The 27645-nt window shown below is 48.4% G+C and overlaps 1 protein-coding gene across 1 annotated transcript in view; it reads right to left on the reverse strand.

The window, feature by feature from the left end:
- Positions 1–27645, reverse strand: part of DAAM1 (dishevelled associated activator of morphogenesis 1) — an 81819-nt gene that overhangs the window by 50261 nt on the left and 3913 nt on the right.

Genomic DNA, 27645 nt, shown 5'->3' on the forward strand with positions numbered 1-27645 from the left:
GCAGCGCTGCGCTCCTGTCCTGCAGAGAGGAGGAATCGGAGCCACCCACACACTCAGCGCGGAGGGGAAGAAGGGAGACCGTTTATGTGCCAAATATTTCTGCTCAGATTTGACATTTATGGTCCGGGCAACCTTGAGGACTGTGCTAATTCAAAAGACGCCTTTGCTTGCCTTGTGCAGATGCCATCAGAACAGGAGGTGACCCCACACTCACGGCTCCGCACTGGAACAGGTCCTGACCCCCTGCCATCACTGCAAATCCCAGCACAAACCCTGATGATGTCCCCACGCTGTGCTGCTCCCGTGAGCCCAGAAGCCAGACCAGCCGGTGACAGCGTATGGTTGATCTGGGATGCTGTGACCAAGAGCAGCTGGATGCACAATGCGTCCCAGCAAATCAAGACCTCATACAGATCAAGAAGCCCTGAGCTGCAGAGCACAGAAATATCCTATATAACCCCACCGCACTCTGAAAAGCACTCCTAAACATCCACCAGCAGCCACCAGTTGGGAGGCTCTTTTTCACGGAAAGTTTTACTTGGTTTTAATTAGATAAACCCTATTTGGAATTCCAGTAAATATTTACAAGACGTGAATTCAGCTGATAAAAATCACACGGTGCTGGTAGCTCAGACTTTCCTACGCAGTGCTTACGTGGGGCATTACTCACGCTGTCAGTCTGTTCGGTTCTGTTGATTTCTCAAGCTCACATCAGGACTGATGCTTGTGGCAGGAGGGTAAACATGCAGCAGCCAGCATGACAGAAATGCCACTCCGTACCTGGCCCAACAGATTACTGCAAGGACCAGGCAAACACTGCACAAAAAGCGTGACTGTCAAGGATAAGAGTCAGCAACACAAGGGGAGAGCTTGTTAAGAGAGTGAGGATAGCAAAGGAGCACCCCAATGAGAAAAGGCAGACAGATTTTTTGTAAAGTGTATGCATTTGAATTCTAAATGCACAATAATTGAACGCCCACTTGTTTCATATCTACAAAACACAACACTGAGATGTTTAGAGAAAGGGCAAGTAGCCACGCACTACCAACATTAATGCAGAAGGTTGAAATATTGAGGACTTGGATTTACCAACAAAGTTAAGAAGAGACTTGGAGAAAAGGTCAACAGTTGCACAGAACTCTGATTTCCCTGGAGCCAGCCATTGCCATCTCACCACGTTTGTATGCCCAAAAAAAACCAGCTGCTGGGCACCACAGAGAGCCAGTGGTGGAGGTGGGTTGGTGGCAGACCTGCAGTGGGACCCTGCACCGCCACTTGCTTGCCCTGAGCAGCAAACACTGCCTTCCCAAAACAAGGACCTTGCAGAAAACTCAGGCTTACTCAGATAGTTTTAACTGAGGATCTGACCCTTGAAATTCTTTTCAACTGCATACTTTCAGCACACAGTGTAAACATCTGCCACACCAAGAGCCATGGGAAACAGTTACTCAGTCTTCATACAAAATAATCCCAAACTGCGCAACTGCTCTATGCCCAATCTGGATGGTGCCCCTCTCAGAAAGCCCAAATCTCATTTCACATTTAGCACCTTGGATTTGGAAAAATGCAGCCACTGGAAGAATTTCAGCTGCCACGAATCTTTCATCACAGCTCCCAGGCAGCCTGCACCAGAGCAAATCCATTAGCAGCCTGCTGGCACCCACTGGGCTGTAGGAGGGTTTGAGACCCAGTGGACAGCTTCTTTAATGGGGAAGGAAACAAAAAAACAACACACAGGCCCATTTCTTCCAACAAACAAGAAAGAAAACAAGCAGTGCATTGCAGGCTTGGTTTTGCTGGACCATGTTACACTGAGGAATGAAGGCAGTGGAGATTGTAGTGATACCCCAATTCTACTTGGGGTGATTTCCCAATTCCAAGGCACAACAGTTCATCCCTTACATGGAAGCTTGGTTCCAATCCACAACCGCTCAGCTGTACAAAGTTTGGCCACTTGTTCCTCCTACTGAATCAGGGCATGATCCTGCTCCCATAGCCAGCACGCTTCGTGGACAAACAGCTGTGCTACTGGAGCAAACCAAGCTGCTCTCCTCTTCCACAAGGTGTTTGCAAGCTCCTTTTCAACACTGCATCAACTTTGTCCTTGAAACCTGCTGCTACATACAAGCTCTGTCTGGGGCTTGCAAAAATGGAGAGAAAGCTTTTGTTAGAACACCTGTTCTTCAGAGACACTCGCTCCTGTTGGTGTCTTAAGAGAAATCTGAACGACAGACCAAAATCATAGAATCATAGAATGGCCTGGGTTGCAAAGGATCACAATGCTCATCCAGTTCCAACCCCCTGCTGTGTGCAGGTCGCCAACCAGCAGCCCAGGCTGCCCAGAGCCACATCCAGCCTGGCCTTGAATGCCTGCAGGGATGGGGCATCCACAGCCTCCTTGGGCAACCTGTGCCAGTGCCTCACCACCCTCTGGCTGAAAAACTTCCTCCTCAAGGAAGGCAGGATTTTGTTTTAAAGCAGGCAGTGCAGTAACCAAGACAAGGTATTTTTGAGTTGCTTCCAGCTCAGGAGCTATTGAGGTTACTAATTTTCATTTATAAACAATTAAAAAAAGAAACACCTTATAATGCAGGCTGAGTGGGCTGCGGGTTATTAGCAACAAAGGCTAAAAATGGTTAGAGAAAGAATATGTTAGCTACCAGGCAAATAGCATTAAACCTTGAGAACACTGATGAATATTCATTAACGTGATGGATAAAAATCAAAACACTGCTTCCTGGCAGGTCATGGGGAGTGCTGCAGACAACACAGACTGCCTTGTCGGAATGCAGACCAGATACACAGCCTCCTCTTTTCCCTGTAAATTCTACAGAAATCAGTTATTCATGGAGAAAAAAGAAAAAAAGGGAAAAAAAAGAGAAAAAAAACCACAACTACTTGCAATCTAGAGGCTTGCACTAAGGAAAATGAAAGGGACCGCTGGTTTCATGCAGCGTCACTCATTAGAAGTCCTGCTTCCACCTCCCATCTACACACTGGAGCACTAATTACATCAATAAATTCAAGTCAGATTGTGATCTAATGGTGCCTTCTGGCCTTCACTATTGAGCAGGCCAGAATAAATTAAATTTAATTGCCACTGTATATACTGAGCCAAGGCAGATAGGCTGGGAAGGGTCATTTAGGGAACTTCTCGCCAAACCCCTCAATCCCAAGCCAGGACTGATGTCATTTCCAAAACTGCTTTGATTTCACAGAAAAAAGGGGTAGAAATGTGCATGGGATGAGCTCAGCTGGGACGGGCCAGGAGCAGAGAATGTGGCATGGAGACCTGTCGTGCGACCTGGCTCTCACATATCACATCTGGCCACGGTCTTCTCTGCTGCCTTGTGTCAGGTGGGCCCTCGTGTACCTTCACAAAAGGTAAGCCTTATTTCTATTGCAAATCGACAAGTGATGGCAATCGCCTAGGCTCATCAGGAGCTCCGAAGGACTTCTACTACAATAACATGGGAAAATAGGAGAAATGATGGCTACCACTCCCAGGGATGACTCTCTCCAGCTCTCACCTGGGCCCATTCAGAGTCATCTCAACTAGACCCTTTCCCAGCAATGCAGTATATGGGATTCAAAGAGCAGTTGTGCTCGTGATCTCCCATGCCACAGCTGAAGCTGGCTTTCTGCAAGCTCCTGCCTTCCACGGGAACCACCCGATGCATTTCTTCTGCCTGCTCGCTCCGTCACATATCCATGTCTGGTTTTGTTCCCCAGGGGAAGTCAGATGAGGATTGGGAATGATACAGATAGGACCTAATTAATTCCGAGACATTTGCTCTTGGCAAGCTGGACAAGATAAAGGGAATTCGTCTTCTCTGAGCTACAATAATGAACCACTCAAGCAACCAGACAAGGGAATAAAGTCACTGTCCCTATTACAGGCACTGGTGGCAGACAGCAGAGTACCTGTGGCTACACCTTTGTCTAGCACTCACAAGGTATTAAGGTCTTTGTGGAAGAAGCAGTAAGCCGTAACCCATTTTCAGCATGGGGGAAATGAAAGAATCAGAAAAGCTAGCAAAGCTATTTTCTTGTCAATCTCTTTCTGCATTTCTGGTGGGGGCTGCAAGCTGGGTGATGTCCCACTGGTCTCTGATACCAGCACTGGTGCCACCAACCCCTTCTCCAGCCAACTCCACATACACAAAGGCCCACTTACCCAGCTCAGGTGCAGTTGCTCCAATTACTGCCAAAGCAAGGGCTGGGAGGTTCTGAAGACGGACACATACTGAAACAAGTGGAACTGGGGCATTGTTATTGCAGATACAAGCTGAGAACTGGAGATGCCCATGAGATCAGCTCACACAAGCTGTGGGGTGGGGAGCAGGAGGCAACACATGGGCCAGGATGGGAGTCAGAGGACAGCAGAGGAGACCAGGGGTGTCTGATCTTTCAGCAGGTATTACCCAGGTAAAAACATAGCACATTGCAAGGGAGCAGCTGCCAGAAGTTAAATTTGAAGCTGATGCTGGACAACAGGAGATGTCTTGCCATGATACAGCAGGCTACACAATAGAGATGCTTCAAGCCGAGACTTTTTTTCTTAAATGGAGCTTTTGGCTGTGGGGTTGTAACTGATTACACTCAGGATCACTGATTACAATAAGGATCTGATCCATGGAGTCTCTAAGCAACCCAATAAAATGACAATTTCAGAAGCATCTCTCTTTGGTTTGTAGCATCCCTATTAACTGGTCGCCTCTTACTTAGAAAGGATAGGGGTCTCAGATCCCAAGGAGGCTGTCACGGGGTCTGCAACTATGAAAGGTCCCAGCAAGGCTCCCTGCAGCTGGGCTGGGGGCACTGCACCACCACAGCCACATCCAGCAGTAACAGGGCAGATGCGGCAGTGGCTTCCACCTGCCCTGCATAGGTTTTCTGCTTCAGCCAGCTGCTCGGGAGCCACATCCCTGAAGGACTGAGAGAGCAGGGCAGGGCACTTCCTGGAAATTGGCACTTTACCCTGGTGAATCGTGCCAAAAGCCTGCACAAATGTCATGATGGCATTTCAACTGGTAATAGCTTGGGACAAGCAGGGCAGCGGGGTCACGTCCATGGCTGTGACCGATCCCAGTCCCTCTCCTCCGACCCTTGCTTTGTCCTCCCCAGCAGTGACCTTGTCTACTCCTCTGCATTGCCATGCTACCACAGCTGCAGTGGCACAAAACAACAGAGAGGTGCTTTAATCTCAACACCTTCCCCTCCTGTCCGTGTTGTTCAGCTGGATTTTAGCAGCTTGTTCTAAAAAGCCACAAAGGGTGAAATGAAGCTTTGGGTAGGAGTTAATCCAAGCACTCCTAGCAGCCACTCCCTGCTTTGCCAAACAGCCATAAAACACAGATGAAGGAGGGTGTGGGGAGGTGATGCTCCTTTGGAAATACAGTACAAAACCAAAAAAGAAAACAGATCAGCAGCCACAGCTGGGATGGGATGCGTTCACATCTCCCAGCTCCTCGAAGCCCACGTTTGAGACCTGGCAGACGCGTGCCCTGATGCAGGACACACCATAACCAGCAAGAGACACCACATGGGCTACAGTGAAAGGCCACGGAGAGAAAAGTGAGCTGAAGTTTGGCCCCACCCCCTAAAAAAAAGCCACTGACCCAACATCGCCCAGAGCAGTGTTTAAATGAAATCAGTCATTAGGAGAAAATTGGACCCTGGTGTCGCTTCCGCCTTTGCTTTAAGGAAAGAAGAGCAGCAATTACTGCTTGCATATTCAGCAGCCTCCTTGGCAAGCTGAACTAGGCTGCATGGAGCAACGTGCCTGCAACTGATGCCCCAGTGAGCTGGTCTGGAACCAGTACTGGTATTGCAGCGCTGCGGTCTGCAGCACGAAAATACCCAGAGAGGGCACAAATGCATGCAAAGAAGCGTGCACGCTCCTCTTCACACCCGCCTCCAAACCCACACAAGAGCTAGGAGCTAAATCATCAAATATGAATATTAGCTTGTTGTTTTTCTGGCTCCTCTCCCATCCCCTCCCCAGACAAGAATACAAGATCCCGAGCAAGCTCTTTCCCAACAGGGAGCTTTATTTCAGCGTGTTTCACAAGGTGAAACTGTTTTTGTGCAAGTGTGGTGACACTCACTGACCAGCTCTGCCTACCCTGACCGATTTCAGCATTTCTGCCATGCCAAGCCCTGGAGTTTCAGTGATGCAGTGTGGGATGCTCTGACACTCCTCCATCGCTGCAAAGCGGCCTTGCTTGCTGCCAGTGGTCAGGATGGGCCCCCCCAGGGTGTCCTCAACCCTGTACCACTTGTGACAGCACACCCAAAGCAGAAATTTGGCACCTAGCACGTTGCTCCTGTAGATTAACCCATCCCACTGCTAAGCAATGCAGCAGCCTTCCTCAGTGCACTTCCCCATGCACGCATAGCATGGTATCCGACCAGACAGCACAAGTGCATTCTTCTTTAAACTTCAGAATCAAGCCCTTCTTTGGATGGGCAGCTCAAGAAACAGGACTGCATTGGTGGGAACCACCTCTGCTCCCAGCCGAGCAGACCAGAACCCAGGACACAGCCTGGCACTGCCCTAGTGGTTTCTATTAAAAGTAATCAGGCAGGCTCCTTGGCCACAAACTCCCACGCAGAGCCCTTCTCAGACATAAAGCTGTTTCCACGCACAGACCGCACAGGAGACGACTGTTTATGTTTGGCTGAAATACGTGCGCGTCGGCAGGACCGCAGTTTTGACGTTGGAGGAGGAGAAAGAAAGAAAGAAAGGAAAGAAAGAAGAAAAAAAAAAGCCAACAACCACAAAACACTTGGCCAAAAAGCCCTGAACTGTTTGATGAGGGGCTTTTCCCATGAACCCATCTGTGAGATGCAATGGGGCAGAGCTTGGGAGCTCCCCTGCCCCATGGTGCCACTGCAACACCTCTGGGTATTGTATTGCTGCAGTGGGCCAGCTGTGCATCAAGCACATGGGGACGTGGCCTTAATGCTATCAGGGAACACCAGCTGCCAGCAGGAGCCTGACTCACTGCAAAAATCACAAGAGCTGTAATTCCCAGCATAAGCAAATCTCAAATTCTTCAGTTTCATGGATTTATATACATATATATAGCTGCCAAATCCTAAACTACCACAGATCCTCCTCCCTCTTTCCAGACATCTTGTACTCCACAAACCTAAAAAAATGAGGGTTTTGCATCTCCCAGTTTCACTCATGCTGCACAACCTCAATGTGATAGCTGTGCCATGCTCTGACTTTGGCAGGAGCCTGCTGCAGTTGCAAGCCTCATCCACCAGCACCACTACGACAACAGCACTCACATAAAACATGTTCACTGCTCTCTGTATTCTTCCCACTTATTGTGGCATTCATCATGAAATGAGGCATACATCTGGGGCCGCTGCCTTGCGAGAAGATGTTTTATTCTGCTCCTGGCCAAGTGAGTTTGCAGAGGCATTTTGGAGACCTGATGGTGAAATTCAGATTGCAGCATGAAATATTGAAGCAGTTTTTTCACTAAGTTGGTACACAGTTACGTACAGGGATTTATAATATGCCAACAACAGCCTGCTTTATTCTGGCTGTACGCAATTTGACAGTGCTATTCACAGAAAAGAACAGCAAGCACTCATCCAGCAACAACACAGCACAGATCATGAGTCCCTTCTCCAGTACATGAGCAATGAGGAGCACCCAGCCCAGGAAAGCACAATGCTGCAATCTCCTTTCTGGGGAAAAGCATCCACATGGCAGAGTGAGACATGATCTGACTTAAAACCCTCCATCCTCAGAGCAGCAGCATCTGCTATAGCAGCCCACAGAAATGCAGAGCAGGGGATGGATGCTGGCTCTTGCAGGACCACCTCTGCCCCTGAGGCAAGGTTGGGTGCAAGGAGAAGATGTCTGCTGGGTGCTCACACAGCCCCTCACCCCACCACCACTGCAGGGATTGATGCTGCTCAATGCACAGATGCACTCGACTGGGGAAGGAGCTGCTGGAGCAAACCTCTGCTTAATTTTGGAGGATTAAAACCAAACCTTGTTGAGACTTTCCCAGTCAACAAAGAGCAAGCAGTGCAGAACACCAAAATTTCACATAAATCTAACCAGCAGTGAGCTCAGCATTGATGCCAGATCCTCTCGGTGGATCACAGACCACCTCCCATTGAAGCTCCATCAGATCAGCTTGGACAAATGCCACTTATTTCAGGAACAAGGACAACAGACAGGTAACCACAGACAAGAACCAGTTTGGGAACCTAAATAAATATATATATATATACATTTCCTAATACTCAAGTGCTAAGTGACCCAATTCTACAAAGCACACGCATGCTTTTTGCCAGCAGATGGACAGATCCATGGTCCTTGTTCTGCAAAAGTAAACACTAAAACACATGGGTTGGTGGTAGGAGGAAGAAATATTTTTCCCACTACAACTCTACAGAGTGTTCTGGGGCAAGAGGAAGCTCACCTCCCCCTCTTCTTCCTCCATCCCAGCTCCACTCTCAGCACCCAGTGCTGCCACAAGCTGACATCCAGTCCTGCTCCATTTCCACCCCTGGTTTTGTCCAAATTGGGAAGAAATATACACACTAAGCTAAAAACCACCACCACGAGCCTGATAACATGGAGACACAAAAGCCCACCTTAGTGTACCAGGTTTCAGAAGCCTCCCAACACAGCAGGACTGCATTCCAGCCAGCCAAAGCCTTGTCTGCCAGAAGGAAAGCTCCTATCTCAGTATTGCTCTGTTTACCCCAAAGGATGTGGATTTAAGTCACTGCATTTCTGAGATCACTGCAGGCTCCAAGCACTTACTTTGATGATGCAAAGCTTTTGTCAATAAAAGCTCAGCAGCCTTGCAAGTGGGGAGAGAGTGGAGCTGCATTTCCCACTGTTGCAGGACATTTGTTTGCCAATTAGCCTTTTCCTGGAGAACAAACAGTTCAGTAAAAGCTTTGCTTTATTTTATTTTCTTCCCTCACCCCCTCCACCTCCTGCTTCTCCAGTGAGTATCTGGACTCTGATTTATCATATGCAAAGCTTCACTGCTGAACTTTCCATTTCACTGCTCCCCATTTCAGTGGTAATCCCTGGGGTGAGATGGGCTCTCCTGCTGTAGAACCAGGGAGGGAGGAAGGCAAGTTTTTCCTCTCTTAAGCTCCTTAATTAATCTGGCATCACACACAGGGTTTTTGAAGCTGTTCAGCAGCAAACACCTGCAGTACAGCAGCTCAGCAACGTCTGGGGCCACAGCATGGAATCGAGGAGCTACTAGCTGAATCCCCAATGGCCAATCTAGGGTCATGTTTGGGGATTTTGGGATTATCCATGCTTAAGGTAAGGCTACTAGAGCTGCTGGTATTTACACAACTTGTGGTGTGCAGCAAGCTTGTGTTATTCTTTCAAAATGGAACTGGTTGAAGCTGCCATAAACAGGAGACCATACTGAAAGGGGCCCTGAAGGGCAGATCTCTGAGTAGATTATTAAACTTCTGGTCCATGAAGTCCCCAAAGCCAACAAAACAGATTCATTGGGTCTATCAATAGCCCTACATGCCAGAAGCCACGCGAAATGCTTATTTCCCTTTAAAGATTTTAAAACACTGATATTAATCCAGAATGATTTTTGCCCCTGAAGTACGAATTTGGGGTTGAGAATTCCTTGATAAAAATGTCTGATAGCAGAAATTCCCCACTGGCAACTCACAGCACTAATACCTCCCATTGCTTCAGCAGACGAAGGCCAGGAAACAATAAACGTGAACTCACATCATGATGCTCACACATCACGACATGATGCTGCACAACTGCACCAAGATGGCTTGGGGAAATGAGAAGAGCTCCAGCACTGCGGCTGCTTCTCGCCAGGCTGGTAAAAGCAGCAATTTTTATCACATTACACTGAAGGGCTGTTTGCATTTGAACATAAGAGAAAATAAAAACAGGTAACTATAGCGGATGAGTCTAATTGGAAAGCTTGGGTGTATTTTTTTAGCACAACATGATCTAGATGATGGCAAAACCTCTGCTTTGGAGAGGATGGATGCAAGCTTCCCATTAGAGATGCTCAAGCCCACTTCCTTATAATTCTGTGGTGCTGGCCTAATCAAGGCACACCACTTTCATTGCCTGTCTTCCCGCTGGCTGGGAAGTGCAAGGGCTTTGAGTCTGGCCAACCCATCTGCTTCCAGGGATGGGTTGAGCAGTGGCCCTTCCCCAGCACAGTATCCAGACAGAATCATCCACCCAGTGAAAATCCCAAGGGGATGCATTTAAAAATCGATATCGTCCATTTAGGTGCTTAATTCAGGAAAGTATCAGCATCAGCAGCATCGATATAAACCAAATTTAAGCACAGTGAGTACACGTACAGGCTTTGGTTTTTTTGTGCATTGATTTACCCTAATCTGCCTTTTCCCCAACATTTTCAAGTCCAAATGGGGTATCAGTAGCACTGCTGATGCTTCAGACACCCTGTCTGCCTCATCTCTGGAGCTTTTTTGATGCAGTGCTGCTGTTTAAAAACCAAACCTTTTCCCTCCAGGAAGCAAACACTCCCAAAAACCCCCCTTGAATGTGCAAAATTGCAGCGACAGCAGCCCTCTCTTCACCAAGGTTGCATAGCAAAGTCTTGGGTTCATTTGTTTTTGCAGGTATGGGGTTGCACTCACAAGTCACAATACTAAAGTTCCCATTCTCTGTCGATATTTACATAACAATCTCCCTTTTCATTAAAACTGGGAAACAAGGAGCCTCACAATAGCAGGGAAATGCTTGAAAAAGTGACCCAAGGGTACCCTAAGAGGCTCAGACACTCCAAGAGAAGATAAAATTAAAAGCTTCAAACACAGTTATCTCATCTTTTGGAGATAAGATAGCAGAATTGGGCGTTCCTCTATTTGGGACCTGCCACCCCACAAGCACAGACACCTCCCCAGCCACAGCTACAGGCAAAAGAAAGCCACATCACCAGTTTCTGCAGGGATACAGCACTGAGCTCTGCCCTCCCCCATCACCCAATCTTCAGCTCTATGGAAGGACCTCAACATCACCACTTTGTTCATCTCCACACATCCTCAAACCACTCCTGAATGCTCTCAGCCTCTTCCAAACTCCTAGGGAAGATACCTAACCGCTTGGGGTGGGAGGCCAACACCTCTCCATCAACACCAGCTCAATCAGCTCGCAACCCAAGGCAACAAAGCCTTCAGCTGTGGTGCCCCCGTCATTGCAGGGAGTTGGATTACTGGGCCTTTAAAGGTCTCTTCCCATTCAAACAGTTCTATATTCTGTGATTCTCTGTGAGGTTTCCAAGCCCTGGTGGGGAGGAGGCTTTCATTTCTGCCCCCATAAACCTCGTGCTACCACTGGTGATCAGCAGCTTGGGGACAATCCCTGAAAGCCCACCTTCCCTTTTAGCTTCAGGGTGACTTACTGACTGCTCCACAGTGAAAAAGCGAAAAAGACACCCCAAAACACTCCTCACCTATTTCTTTAGGAGCTCTTACAGAGAAGGCCATGACTGAGTTTCTGGCTGCAGCTTTCCACAGGCCCCAGACAACACAGGGCCAGGTCTAACCAAGCCTGAAACCCAGTGAACTGAGTTTTATTCCTCGATTTATGCTTCATCATACCCGTGATACGATGGAGGGTCAGGAGCCGGCCAAGCAAACACCGCAAGCGGGGAGAGCAGCGTTCACTCAGCTCACAAAGCGGTTAATGGCTGTAATAATAAAAAATAAAATAAAATAAAACAGCAAAGCGAGTGGAGACACTGCCTTCTGGCTCGGGGGCTGCAATGGAGCCAGATCATCTGTGCTCGGATGCCCACCAGTAACGTTTTCAACACTCAGCCATGAGGCGGAGGTGCCACAAGGGCTGGCTGGGGGAGGCTGCTCTGGGCCCAGCTCCCACCGCCAGGCTGTGCTGGGGACACCTTGCAGGGTCTCTGTCCCACCCTCTGCTGCCAACAGGCCGGCGTCTACCTCTGCCTCAAAGGGCTTTCCTGTGTCCAGCCTCAGCAGCCCACTGCTCCACATTAACACCACGGTTTGGATGTACCCTACACAAACACTTGGAGAGGGAATTACGCTGAGATCATCTGTGAATTTGTGGCTGACCAAGAAAGAAGGAAATTCAATGGCTCTGGGATAACAAATCTACGGAGCGTATTCCAGCACAAGAGCTGTAATGTCACCGCAGGAGCATGCAGAAGTTGCACACTAGGTTTGGGCACCTGAAAGCTCCCAGTTCACCGCAACCAGAGATCACAACATTCTGAAATAATTGCCTCTAATGACAAAATCTTTCAAAATCCCACTAGCACACATTTTTCCAGCTAGCAGGAGCTACCTGTCCCCATCAACTGCAGCACCACAGCTGCAAGAGCGGGGAGAGGAGGAAAAAGCACCTTGCAGACAACCAAGGCAACTCTGTGGAGCTGAGTGCCTCATGGGGGGGAGTAACCCCTCATCACCAGAAGCACCTGAAGCACACCAGCACCTTATGAATTAGATTTCAGTAGTCCTACCAACACGTCATATGGATGAGGAATGCATGCTATGCAAATCCAGCCTGAGACTGCTCCCTGTCTAATCTAGCTTTAGATTCAAATGCTTATTACCATGGCGTCTAATTGGGTAACACACACCAGCGAGTTTTAGTTTGGGCTCTCCAGTCCTTCGTCTTTGTTCTTATTAGGGAAAATAAGGCACCATATTTAAAACGTAAACAGAATAAAACATAAAAACATATTGACAACTACCAGTAAAAACCAAGCAGATACGCAAACATTTGGCAGCTCACCAGCAGAACAACAAGCACTGATTCCTGTTCACATTCCACTGCATCCCCCTGGCTCATCTTGGGGGTTTCTCCATTTCCCCTGTGAGATGTAAGGCAATGCAAAAGTCTCACACATCCATGTAGGACTTACCTGCTAGCAGACTGCACCCAGGAGCACCAAGCTTGGTAGTTCTGGGGTAGCAAAGCTCCTTACGGATTATCTGGGCATCCACACTAGAGCCATCAGAGCCTAGTTAACATGCTCCATTCTGGGGACATATGCTGGTTTGAGGAGGGTAGGGGTGCTCTGCTGCACTGGGGTTTGCAGCAGGATGCAGGGACCACATGGATGTCTTTCCCAGAGGTCATCTCCTGTCTGTTTGCTGGCAACAACACGCCGTAATGAACAACCTTTCTACTCCTACGTGCACCAGGCATGGTGATTCATTTCATTTCCAAGTCCTCTGAATACAGCTGGTCTGTCCGAGCTGTATGCCATCTTCAGTACCTCCAGGTTACAACCCAACTCTCTTCCCCATCATGTAGCCATGACTCAGCCACCATGAAACAACAGCTGCTCAGCCTGCCATGACAAACGACACACTGACCTGCAAGTAGCTCCAGCAAAGACTCAAGAAATGCAAATATCGTTACCAACCTCTGAAGTTACATTAAAGAAATCACTCCTGGTAGGGGAAGCAGTACCACGAACACCAGAGCTAACAAAGAGGAGGTTTGTGCCAGTGAGCCTATGCCATTTAAACTATGTTTATATTAAGGCAGCAAGATGAACTCAGATTTATTAGACAGCAGAGAATACACGTGGGCAAGCATTTTCCCTCTGCAACACCTATGTGTCTGTGCAGAGTCCTGCAGCGTGGGCTCTCCGGTGTACCGTAATGCATTAAACCCAACTAAAGCACTCCTTATGGCTTGGATGTTCATAACATTTGTGCTTGTTCCCTGGCGCCTAGTGCAGTCTGAGTTTGCATTGCATCCCTTCCCTTAATAGAAACCTCCACAACAGCCTTCTAACACGATGCCTGTTTTGACAAAACTTGTAGCAGCTCCCCATATTGGAGATGAAAATCAATCTGGAAGAGAGGACAAAATCAGCCGGTGGAATTAATGAATTGTCAGTGGAGGAGGAGGAGGAGGCGCAGATGTACAGAGCAACATCAAGGCTTCCTTTCATTAGGAAACTGCTAAAAACCACAGGTTAACTTTAAAAGATGCACATTATTACTGTGAAAAGCAAGACAGCTGATATTCTGCCTCTTGGACACATGTGCTCCGTGCTTAATAACTGATCAAACGTTCTAATGCTTTGGAAAGAGAAGAAAAACAAGCCCAAAGGAATTGAAGGCTGCAGCTTAGAGTGTTTTCAGAGATCAAGCTGGATGGTGAGGCCTGGCGGGGCTGTCCCTCTGACTCTGCACCTCATCACTTCCTCCAGCTCACAACAGCACTTAGAGCAAATCTGGGGGACTTTTCTTCCATGCTCCTGCAGCTGAGGTGACAGCAGGGAAGGTTAGATGTGGTGGAAAGATCCCCTTATCCACGGCACAGAGGGGAGAAAGTCTTGTGAGACTCCCCATCCAAGGATATGGATTCCCAAACAAACCAGAGAAATATACCTGCTTGTCCTTAGGGTCTGAGCACCCCAACAAAATCATACTCATCTGTGAGCCTAAAAAGAAAAAGCTGACATTCCCATATTGACATTCATTATCACTTCTGACATTCCCCCAGGACGACTGCCTCAGAGAAGGTCCTTCATTCCACTACAGCACAGAAAACCATGGACATACATTTGCAGGGGAAAAAAAAATTGTTCACAGCCTCCAGTGCTGCGTTTTTGATCATCTATTGTGATGCTGTGGATAACACACATGTTACATGCACACATTGCTCACAGAGAAACAGAATGTGAACCTATTTGAGATGTAAAAATAATTTAATGAATAAGTATATTTAGATTTATAACCCCACAGCAGCTTTATTTATAGAGATGCCAATCACTTTTACACAGATATAAAACAGGCTGGCAGAATGCCTTCCACTATATCCAGAAACCCATCTGTAACAAATCTAAGCCGTGATATCTCTGCATACATTTGGCCAAACAATAATGCTGCCTGCCATCTCGACATCAAATGTACAGATGGGCTGGGGGAGCTCTCCAGACCTGCCACACAGCCATAGATGGACACTTTTCGCTTTTACCTATTATAAACCAGTTGGAGAAAGTAGCAGATGAAGGAAAACCAGTCCCCATCTGGGCTGTGTGAATGCTAATATTAATGCAATGCCAACTGGAGAGCAAGCCAGCCTCCAGCTGGGGACAGGTGAACTGCTTTCAGAACCTCTCAGGTTCTGAAAGGCGAGGGATTAAGCGATGGCTCTTCTGTACACACTTCAATCCACACTCAAGACACAAAGTTAGGACAGAGGAAGATGCACAAGAAATTAATTGAAAGCCATCCCTCGGCTCTCAATCTTAAAGCAGACAAGACTTCTCCTGCTACCTCTCCTCTACCACCACTGCCCAGCATCTCGCAGCTTTATCTAAAGCCTGCAGATGTCAAGGAGAGAGGTTGCCATTTACTTCTAGGAGCTTAGCATTGCAGCTAGCTGAGGATGCAAGCCCAGCACACACCAACTACCCGTGTCGTCAGATGGGTTTGGGGGATTTGATTCTTTTTACCATCTGGAGAAGAGCTTTAATTCTGAACATACAAATCTACTTCACAAGAAACAAAGCAAAACCATCCTGCATCCCAGCAGGGCTTCTGGGGTCCGGTCATCTCAGTCAGTGGGTGACATGGGGACAATTCCACAATGGATACAGGCTGTAGGTAAAAGCACCTTCATCTGTGGAAGTCACAGCATTCTGACAAATGCCAAGGCCGAAAATATTACTCTGGAATATCATTCTGAGTGGCTCTGGGAACAAACCCAGCATTCATTTTCACACCTATTCAGCAAATGATTTGAATAAGCTGAGAAGGGCTCTCTCACACAGCCTGACAGCATTATTTGATAGATTTCTGCCCTTGCTCCTTACATTATTTACGAGAAAACAACTCTCAACAAATGCCATCGCCTTCCAGTTCAGTGAGTAGATATACCTGTCCTGCCTCGGGGACAAAGTAACACCTCGTGGTCCCTTCTGTCCTGATTCCATTACAGTGTTATGCTACAAACTGTTCACAGGCTGGCATTCGCTCTGACTCATGCTCAGAAATAAATATGTCTAAAAAAGTAATTGATGGCAACAAAAAACAGAAACACAACAGCAGTTTTCTCACTCTCACAAAGAAAAAGCAAGGGAAAACAACCAGACACGACCTCCTCAATTCAAATGTTTTCCAAAACATTTCCAAATGTTTTCCCAAATTTCCAGTCGAACCTTTTCACAGCTAAGCTGCAACACCATCAGAGCCTGGGGCAACGTTTGCAGCTCAGGATGTATTTCAGCTTCGAGGCCATGCACTGGGATGGCTGGCAATGCCTTTTTGGCAACACGTTTGCCAAAGAACACCCAAAACTCTTGGGTAGAAAACACAAGGCTGTGTTGGATGGGGCCCCAGGAAACCTGATCTAGTGCCCGATTTAGTGGCTGGCAATCCTGCCCACAACAGGGAAGCTGAAACTACATGACCTTCAACCCAACAATCTTTCCAACCCAAGCCCATTCCATGATTCTACGATGAAAGCACAGCATTTCAAAGGAAAATTGTCACAGCTTCCTCAGTAGGGCACCTTCCAGCATGACAGAGCTTGACTGCCACATGGATATTCAAGATGTCAGAATGCACCTCTTTCAACTCGCTTCTGGACACAATCAAGCCCCAAAGCACGCTGCTTTGGAATCCTATCAACTGTACTTGGGCTTTGGATTAGATCTTCTGTAGAATAGAAAAAAGCCTTGCTCAAGGATGATAAAGTCTAGACACCACAATATATTTTCCATCTGATGCAGCAAACCTAAAATCCCCCCCCCTTGATCTCAGACTGCCGCGATCAAAGCCATTATCCCGTTCAGAGCCCTTCTGAAACTTTAGCTTCCAAATGTGCAAGTTATTTTTAAAATCTAAACCAGGCCAAGCCTCTTGTTTGGAGTTTTATGAGGAAAACGGGGTGTGCGTGTCCCAGTCCTTCCCCCCACATCTGGAAGTGGCTGGCGGTCAGCCTGCACACAGGCAGGCTACATGGGAGGACATGGTCTGTTCTCCCAATGATGGCCATGAAGCATGGGGATATTCTCCATCCTCGACTGAGATGGAGGATTTTGGAAGGCAAACATCCTCTGCATCCTCATCCTGCAATCCATGTTTGCCTTCAGCATCCTCCATCACATCTTCCGTTCTCCCCAGTGAATGTTTCGCTCGGCTAAACAGCTTCTACAGCAGTAACACAAGATAAGTTGCCTCTTTTTGATCCCAGTATCAGCCTGACCTCTTCCCAAATGTCATCAGAGCAGACCTGGGTTAGCCACAGGCAGGCATGGAGAGGACGGTGCTTAAAGTCTCTTCATCCTCACTGACTTCTGGGGGGCCAACAGCAGCACTACACACTGAACATCACAGGAGCTTTGGGAAGTGTCATCTGAAATCACAGAATGGTTTAGGTGGGAAGGGACCTTAAAGTCCACTTAAACTCATCCAACCTGGCCATGAGCACTGCCAGGGATGGGGCACTCACAGCTCCTCTGGGCAGCAGTGCCAGCGTCTCACCACTCCTAACTGTGACAATTTTCTTCTTTATATTCAAAGGATTACCTCAAAGGAGATAGATTTTGAGCTCTGACCCCCTATGTGCAAGTTTTGCTCGATCTCCTGAAGCTGAGTAGATGCTGATGGCCCCAGTTCACACTCGCATCAGCCCCTTCCTTTCATGGGAAGGCAGCGAGCGCAGCCACACCGCACATCCATAATGCTTGACAGGAGCTAATTAAAGCGCAGTTACTGACCTCAGGACAGAAGCTAGCCAGAGAAAATTTATGGTGTGCATCACACGGGCAAACGGAGGAGCTGATCGTAATGGCAGCTCCTGGCTTTAGAAGGCTGCAGGAGCACATCCATCACCAGCAGCAGCGTGCCCACGCCCCAAAGGTTCGCACACGGGCTATCTGACGCGATAAATTACACGGCCGATGAGCCAGCACTGCAGCCCCTGACCGCTGGCACAGTCTCCCAAGAAAGTAAAACCGAGAGTAAAAGGCAAATTACTGAGCCCAGTACGTTGTCCTCTGGGCTGCTGCCAGCCCTGTCCGCCCCACATCACTCTGGCCCTTCTGCACAAGCTGCTCTTGGGATCACAGTGATAAACATTAAAGGAAAAAAGTCACGTTATTCATTTAGGCTCCGTGCATGCATGAGGCAAGGCTCCAGCACCATACCTGTCTCATGGCCAGGTTTTCTTGCCCTCTTCCTGTTTAGCAGCGTTTTTCTGCACCCCTCTTGCATTATGGAGGGGGGAAATTGATACACTGTCCTCCCTTCCAAAACCCAACATGCAAAGAAAAACCAACTTTACTACGAGTCCTGGCAAACTTAGAGCAGTAATTTATGTCCAAGTAGAACTCTGTTTTTTATAAGGAATACCACTGAATTAAGGAGTCAAAGGTGGAACTGTACAAGGAAAGCAAAAGCCCTTTATTTCTCCAAAACGACACCAAGTAACAGATCCTGCCAGTTAACCGGGGTATACATGAAGGCTTGGCTGAAAGCAAGCTCATTAAGCTGGCTGGTTCGTTAAGCGCCAATCAAAACAGGCAGTACTCTGATCATTGCACAAGGGGCTGGGAAGCAAACACAGCACTCACTTAAACTGGTGATAACCAAGGAAAATCCTTCCACCTCACCCTCCCCCCCCGCACAGCATCCACCCCCAATATTTTTTATGATGTACTTACACAAGCAGCATGACAGATAACTTGGAGGAAATCAGATGCTTAATGATTAAGCGACACTTAGGCAGCGCTCAGAAATACAAATACGCCCTTTGGAAACCCTGCAACAAAAACAGAAGGTATAAACAGACAGCAACTAATTATTCTGATTACATCTTGGAAGACCTGAAATAACCGACCCAGCCAGACTGCAGCAGAACAAAGCCAGTGTGTGCCCAGGCTGCTCACAAAAATAAGTCACACCCTTTCCAAAAGAATTCACCAGAATAAACGCAAGTGTTTTTTGTTTGTATGCGTGTTTCTTAAAGTCCACGCCAATAGGAAACCTCTACAGTACCCTGGAGGGACCCGTCACCATCAGCTAAAATTAGACATCAAGGGAAGCAAAGCAGGTAAACACGGGTTGCCCCAATGTGTGCTTGCACAACGACACTCCCACTACTCGCTTTGGAGTGGCACATTGGGCTTTTTATCTCCTAAAGGCCATCGAAACTGAAAATAGAGCTTTCCTGAATTAAAAGGTAATAACTGAGGCGTGTTGCTGGGGGAAAGGGAGGGGGTGAGAGTTCTGTCTTGCTGCCTGGATGGGATGTGGTGTGATGAGGGATGTGCGATGGGATGCTCAATACAACAGGGAGAAGAAGCAGCACATCCCACCAGCAGCTCCTCTGCCACCACGGGCCTGATTTATCCTGGCCCCAGGTGCTGGGAGCCTCTGCTACAGCAGATACTGCCCCCAGAACAAGGCAAGGGGATGCTCACAGCAGATGTTGCTCTGCTCTCCTTGCCTTGGTGGAAAAACATCGCTTTCCTTCCCCCTTCCTCTCTGCCCTCCTCCTACCGCATTAAATACCAGCAGACCTCAGGGGAATATTTAATCTCAAACCTCAGTAATCAATCAGTTCACCCTAACGCATGAGAAAGAGTCACAGCAGTAAGCATCAAATCCCATTTCTACCCAGCAATAGCACGTTTTAATTACGCACATAAAATGAGCCTTTTAACATAAATCCCAATCAGATCCCCCCCCCAGCCTTGGGTTGGTGGGTGGGGAGGGACACGGTGCTAGGGGAAGAACACAGGAACAGGGGGAGGACGAGGAGGAGAAACCATTGTGACACTTATTTGAAATGACAATGTCATAGGGCAGCTCTGGTTTGCAGGGGGCATGGTAATGCTGCGCCCCTACCCAGCACCGCTGGGCCACATCCCAAGTGGCACGGCTCACAAACAGTGATGTGAAGCACACATCTATTTTAAACACAAACACACGCACAGACTTTTCTAATATGGAAGAACAAAAGAGGGGACGTCCTGCTGAAACATCGTGTGTCGTTCAGCTGCTCTCTGCAGCAATGAAGGAAATCAGAGCCAGAGCCCATGTGCACACTCGTTCGCCACGGTGAGTTTTGGCTGTGGGAACACCTCTGGATCCCAAACACCAGTGCCAAGGAGCTCAAACCACCACGAGGATAGGGCAGAAGACACCTCCTTGGGGATCTTGGAGGTCTTTTCCAACCTTAGTGATTCCACAGCTCTAGCCGCTGCTCCATCCCTGCAGGATCACAGTGCTCAGAGAACACCAAACAAGCTCAGGTTTGGAGATGGCGGTGTTATCTTTGACTTCTTCACCTGTAGCAAAGCTGTGTTTTCAAACCCTCTTTTTCCAGGCAGGTCCCATATGGCAGGCTCCTTATGCAAACATGCACATATCGCTTTCAAAAGACGCACACTCCCCAGTTTGCAGGAGCGGTTTTCGGAAGGGATGTGGTGTGGTGCAACAGGAATTTTCCAATTCCTCCCAACAGGAAATGCCAAGTTGAGATCCGAAAGTCAGATTTACCTGTAACTGAGATTCCTGCTCCCAGTTCCCTTCAAAAAGCAACCGCTCCCTCCCCCCTTCATTTTTGGCATCGGTTTCCCCGAGACTTGTAACATCAGGAATTGCTTGGCATGGGGACAAATTCCTCAAGCTCCACAGGCGTACCTAGAACAGCTATTTCACCCTGAAGAGCAGGGCTTTGCAGGACTGTTTGGGATGGAGAGATGCTCAGTATCTAGAGCAAAGCAAACCTCCCAGGCACAGAGGCAAGGATGGATTTATTGATTTGTGGAAAACGTCCTTATGAATTATTTCACTCAGATCATCAGGACGAAACAAAATGAGGGCTACCTAACAGCGGCACTGCAAGAGCTTCAGTCCCAATTTCAGACCACTCCTACAGGGGAAAACATGCTTTAAAACAAGACGTTGCTATCAGGGCTCCATGGGCAGCTAGGCTGGACCCAGGACATCGACATGAGGACGAAGCAGACGCAGCAAGGTGAAGCTGCCTTTTGTAGGAGCAAGCACAGCTTATTAAGACTCAAATTGCTGCCATGGCTTCAAATCACCTTCTGGAACCATTTACCAAGCTCCCTATTTTCAGATCATCTGCCAGTTTTTAAATCAGCATCCATTTGAGATCTATTTTTGAAACAAGTAGCAAAAAGGGGAAGGAATGATGGATGTCACCCTGCAGGATCGTACCTCCACAAGTGTTGCAGGAAAGCCTCTCCCTCTAACAAATTTCCCTGCTGGGGATATTAAAATTGCAATTATCTGTGCACATTTAACACAGAGCAGTGAATTCTGCAGTGAAGCATCCTGCATGCACAGGAGACCAGTGCTGGGATATCCACACCATCCTGCCCACATGCCAGCCAGCACGAGATAACAAGGGCGTGGGGACAACCCCCCATCTCATGGCCTTTTGGCCACGAGCTGCTCTACTCGAGGCACCTGCAAGGCACAAACCATGCTACACTCAGAAAGCTGTCCCCTGGTCCTCTTAACTAACAAACATGCACAACCAAAGAACTCAAGGAACTGCCTTTCAAGAGGAAAGCTCATCTCCTTGCTTATAATTTATCTCTCCTACCTGTACGTGAGCCAAGTCAAGGATAACACCCTCCCCTCCATTCAGGTCACCAGCTGGTTCATGTAAGTACCACAACATACATATATTTCTTCTATTTATATATGTTTCTATTCCTTACATCAGCCCATGTTGCTCGAGGGCCAGCATTTGTGTAAATAAGAGCTGGCTCTGGCTGCCCAAGGATAAGCATGGACACAGATTGCAGATAACAAATGGCAAACTGCATTGCAAAGAGAAGCACCAACACACAGCAAATATGGGCACAAATCACACACAGCTCATTGGCCTCCATCTCACAAGATGCTTCCACCATTTAAAGAGGGAAGATTTATACTGGATACATGAAAGATGCTTTGTTTTGTTTTTAAATAAAGATAGTGCAGCTCTGGCACAGGTTGCCCGGAGGGCTGGTGGGTGCCCCATCCCTGCAGACACCCAAGGTCAGGCTGGACGGGGCTCTGAGCACCTGATGGAGCTGTGGTGTCCCTGCTCAGTGCAGGGGAATTGGTGCAGGTGGCCATTAAAGCCCTTTCCAACTCAAACAATTCTGTGATTCTCTGATCACAGACCTTGAAGTTACTGTTTCATTACAGCTCTCCTCACAAGTGGTTTTCTTGGCTATTCTGAAGGCTGCAACAGCTTATGGCTACAAGATCAATAGCTTTCTAAAACCCACCTCACTCAAAGCTAGAGGTGGCCTTGCAGCGACCATGCCACATCTTGGTGGCCAGCACAGGCCAGACATGGGCCAACAGGAGGCAATAATACAGGACTTGGCCATGGGGTGCCCTGACCCTTGGATGGGCATGAGACTTTCCTCCTGGGTTGGTTTGGAGCTGCATTTGCCTGTTTTGCATAACCAAAATTGAAGCTAGCTTTAGTAACCACACCTTCAAGGGTATATTTAACTGAAATGGAAGAGAAAGTTTGGGTCAGCAGCAGCTTAGCACTCAGCCTCGTTACACCATGAGCTCACGTCCAATAGCAACCATGTCCTACACAAATGTTCCTTTATAGCTCTACAATTCTGGCCCTAGGAGGAGGGAGAGAACAGCTCCTGCAAAGCTTTGGAAGGGGAAACACGGGAGGAAATGGTGAAGTTGGTCCAATGGGTTCTCCACACCTCAGGCACGGCACAGCCTCACCAGGGTTTGTGTCACCCTTCTGGATGCTGGGATGAGGGACACTGACCTCCACAGCTCTTCAGCTTTGAGGAAGAAAGAGTAGGGGGACAGGACAGCAGGATAACATGCAAACAAGGCTGAAGACGGGCTTATTTTTATACCTTCCTCCTAGGAAACCACATCACCTGTCACATCACATCATGTCACCATGCAGCACCTGCAAGGTCCCACCTCATGCCCTATCAGAGAACACGTAAGAAACAAAACCACCATTCATCTTACACTTTATGCTGGTTTTTTTTCCATGAGGTTTTGGGTTTAGTCACACTGAGAGTGCCACACCAAAGACGATGGCTGTCCCCTCATTGAGACAACTGTCCTCTTCAATATGGTGCCTAGGGCTTCGGTATGCCAGGCTGGTGATGTGGTTGGGTGGCAATCAGGAGGGTTGTGATAGGGAAAAATTAAAGGGAGCACAGTTAACATGAAGTTTTAGTTCCCTCCTTCCCTCTGGGCAGTACTTCTTACTGTCTGAGCACATCAGAGAAACCCGGTGGTCACCAGAGAAGATGCTGGGTTTCACACTGCTTCTCTGCAGTTGCTTTACAAATAAACAAAAGAAAGAATGAATGCCTGCACCCTGAAAACAGCCCACAGCCCTTCATCCAAGCAGAGTACAAATCCAGCTGCTCCACAATCTTATCTCAACACAGAAACAGCCTGGGATGAGATACAAGGGTTCCCTGAAGGCATGGTTTATTAAAGGCGTCTTTATTTAGCCGGTTTTCTTCAAAAACAATGCACTAAAATGCCGTTCCAGGCTGGGTTTTCACTGCAGCAGCTTAGATAAACCCGATGGAGGCAGGGCTGCAGGGACACGTCAGCTGCCACCCATAAGTGGAAAACCAGTGTGATTCTTCCCAGGCTAAAAAGAAAAAATGCAACGGTGGGACCAGGGAGCACCAAAGCACCTGCAAAGACCTGAAGGCAGCAGAGTCTCATCGTCACCCAGAGCGATGGGGAAACTCATGGAAAGCTTCCTATTAGTTCACCACGCATCTGCCCCTGCACTGCATCCCCTACCACCAGGCTCTGCACGCCCGTAGCCAGACGTACTTCACGCCAGGTTTCGACAAGCAGAGCTACAAAAGCATGGAACAAAGAGGCACCGGTTTGCACACATCCCCGGGAACTTCCCTGCAACCAACGCTTTCTGTTTATCCAACACGCGATCTCTACACGTTCAGCTATTTTAATCCCACCCGCTATTAATGGATGTAAAAGGCGGTTGGGTAAGATGTTCAACAAAAATCTCATTTAGAGATCAAGACAAGCTTAATTGGTTTCCAGCCAGACCTGCACAAAGATGGGTTACTCCACAAATACAGTTGCTAATCTGAGCATTATACTCCATAAGCCCCCACTGACAAAGAAAAAGGGGGGAAAAAAGGACAAGATGCACAAAGGAATGCGGGATTTGGAGCACTACTTCTAACAAGGAGCAAATTAGAAGCTGTGAATTCCGCAGGAACAAGGGCTTTGCTCTCCATTGAAGCAAAGAAAAACCTAGTAGTAAACAAGGCAACAAATAAAGACGTAAGGCAGATCAAATGTGCATTCTCCCTCTTGCTGCACACACCAGCACCATCCATTTCAGTTTCTTGAAGAGCGTTTCCAGGCGCTATTGTTTCTGCAGGTCTGCAGTAGGGAAAAGCAGCTGAGGACACGTCATTTCAAGAGCAACGGAGTCGAAAGCATGAAGAACCTTGTGATTAAAAAGCACAGGACTGAAACCCTGGAGAGCTGAATTCACTTCCTAACCCCGCTGAAAAAAAAAAAGAAAAAAAAAATTTAAAAAAGCAGGTTTCCTGTGTGATCACATCCTCAATGATTTATTCAAGTATCTAGTGTTGAAAACCAAGAGAAGGGGGGGAAAGGAAGCGGGAGGAGGAAGGGGAAGAGTCGATCCCATGGGCTTTCAGTAGGCTTGGGGTGAGCCGAGCAGCATTGGCAGCAGTGCAGGTAGCAAAGTGCTGAAAGGATCTGTGCTGAAAGCCTTCCCTTGTGCAGCAGCCCAGCACAGGAGGCCTGTTTGTTTTTTGGGATCCTGGCCAGTTCTGCTGGGTGGGCAGAGCTGTACCCAAGGCAGATGCGAGGTCACTATGCCACAGTGCGCTGGGGCCTGGCACCCACCATAAAGTGTTTGCAGGCTTTTTCTCCCCTTGGAAAAAATGAGCAATCCATGAAATGGATTCATAGAGCCATCTCCCTGCTCACGACAGCCAGAGCTCAGCCCTTTGGGTCCCCAGCACCACAGTTGCTCCACATCTCATGGCATAGGGATTGCAGACCCCACAGATGCATTATCTCTCCAAGGTCACAGTGAAACAAAACAGAAACAGAACAAGAGGCAACCAAGTTACATGGGTTAAGGCCCTCTGTCCTCTTCTTCTCATGTTGAAACCTGTCAGGCCATAGGATGGCTTCAAAAACAGGCAGACTGTATTTCACGGACCCCACAGTTTCTTGCCTGTACAATCCACAGTGCAGCCCACAGCACGTCACTGCAGCCTGAACTATCACCATGATTAGAAATGTCAGAACATTGACCTCAGTGAGCAGAAGAGCAGCACTCAGCACAAAAGTAAACGTGAGAAAACCACGAGCGTAAAGCCTCCCTTCCAACTCTAGAACCCAAAGTAAACTGTCTGTAGGAATAAGGACATTTAGCACGCTCCAAAAATTTTCCTTGACATCTTTTTTGCTCTGTGTGATGGGTAGAGACTTCCCAGGGCTCCGGAGCCAGCGGCGATTTCACGTGCGATGTGCCAGACAGCGGTCTCCACAGGAGATAAAAGGAGCTGTAGTCTGAAAATGGAACCGAGGTGTCCCCAGAGAGCCTCCAGCCGCTCTGCAGGATGTGTCCATAACAAGGAGGTGGTGAGGAAGGAGCACAGTGTCAGCTCTCCCACCAACCTGCAGCCACGGAGTTTCACTAAGCAAACGAGTGACGTACAGCTGTGAGGACAGGGGTCGGAAGCACCGCCTCTTGTAAACAGGGTTGCTCAGGAGGCACTGGGGATTACAGCAGTTCAAACAGTCCTTGGCGTGACTTACCAGAGCAGATTTGCAAGTTCAGCTTTTCTGCTGCCCAGCTGGCATCACCAAGCATCATACAGGATCATGCCCTGAGAGCCTGGCCCCATCAACACCTCCATGCACAAGCAGGGATGGCAATGGGAGAAGCCCCAAAGCCAGCTGCAAAACCCAAGTCCAGCCAACCTCAAGCAGCACAGGGGCACAGAAGCCAGGCGCCAAGGGGCCAACCCCACAGTGCAGCTGGAATCACCAAATAGCCAAAGGGCTCTCAGCAGGGAAAGAGCTTTACACAAACAGCTTCACAGCCACTTACAGACGTCCTCAAAGGAAACAGCTGCACTGGACCTCAGCTACCACAGCTCTCTGGGACGGCACGCAAGAGTCCACAGCTTGGTTCTCTTAGAAGATGCTGAGGCCAAGCAAGGAGAAAGCATCCAGAAAAAGCTAAAAAGCACATGGCCATGCTGCATTAGGAGTCCAGTTCACAGTGTTGCTTTGGGGTACAGTAAACTGACTCCTGCACCCCCTGATCTGATGCTGCAGCTTTTTAGGACAAGCATTGTCCCACCCTTCAGCCCAAGCAGTACAAAGATGGGTGCAGAGCACAGCCCTGGAGCTCCAGCAGTGCCAGCTCCCCAGACCTGAGACGTGCAGCCAAGCAAGGTTGTAGCTTTGCTGCTCTCCAAGAAGTGTGTGGGCATTTTTGCTGCTTTTGACAGCCCACTCCCTAAAGCTCAGCACTGCTGATGCTCCATGTGCCCACAAGACTTCCCCTGGGCCAGCAATCCCATCTCCTCTAATGCAGTGAAAGAATCCACCCTCTACCAGTGACTTCCCAAAAACTGGGATAGCTCAAAACTGAAGCGTAGCTCAGCTTTGCATATTGGTACAAAAGCCAGCTGCTAATATTCCATGCAAAAACCTCTGACATCAGCCTGTGAGCAGCACAGCCCGGGCAGATGTACCCAAACCCAATGCACACTGTGAGAAAAGGACAGGAAAGTGGCACTGGGAGCACCCAGAGGTCCCACCGTGCCGTGCACATCCCCAAGGATGGGCATACATCTAAGGAGTTCATTGGGTGTTTCTGCTCTCTTCATGTCACCGCTATGCATGTACATACACACACGGGTTTTGAGCTTTGCATGACAAATTTCCAGCTGGGGCTTTGCCAGTGCAATGAGGAACAAGGAATCCCAGTCTGGAACATCCCAAGCCCTGGGGAATGGGTGGCTTGGACCAGCTCTTGCAGATGAATCTGATGGCAAGATGTCAGCCTGAGAGCTCAGGAGCAGCCCCTGCACCAAGGTACTCCTGCTGCTCTCCCACCATGCCCTTTGAGCACTATTTCATTCACCCTCTGGTAAAAATGCCTGAACTCGACCAGAGCAGCTCAAAGAGGCACAGCCCGGGCTTTTGGGTGGTAAAGCTGTGCACACACACGAAGATTCAGGTGATTCAGGTGAGCAGCACGTAGCTGGGAGTGCATAGCTGAGCAACGCTCGCCGAAGGAATGCAGGAGGAGCAACATGAAGCCACTTGTCTGGCACAGCGAGGAGCCCTGCAGGAGACACGCACAGCCCTGGCGCTCAGCCGTGGTGAGGGCAGGCTCAGGGATCTGAAGATGAGTCCAACCAACAACTCTCAGCCCTCATTCAGCATTTTACAGATGTACTACTGCATGTCCTCAGCGCCAAGTTGGGAAGGGTTCAGACTGAGAGCTCCAAAACGACTTAAAACCATCCAAATGGCAGCAAACCAACCAAGCCAGCCTTCAGGAAGACACAAATGAGCACCAGAACTGAGCTCCGA

The sequence above is a fragment of the Lagopus muta genome, chromosome 6, assembly GCF_023343835.1.
Source record: "Lagopus muta isolate bLagMut1 chromosome 6, bLagMut1 primary, whole genome shotgun sequence".
Classification (NCBI taxonomy): Eukaryota; Metazoa; Chordata; class Aves; order Galliformes; family Phasianidae; genus Lagopus; species Lagopus muta.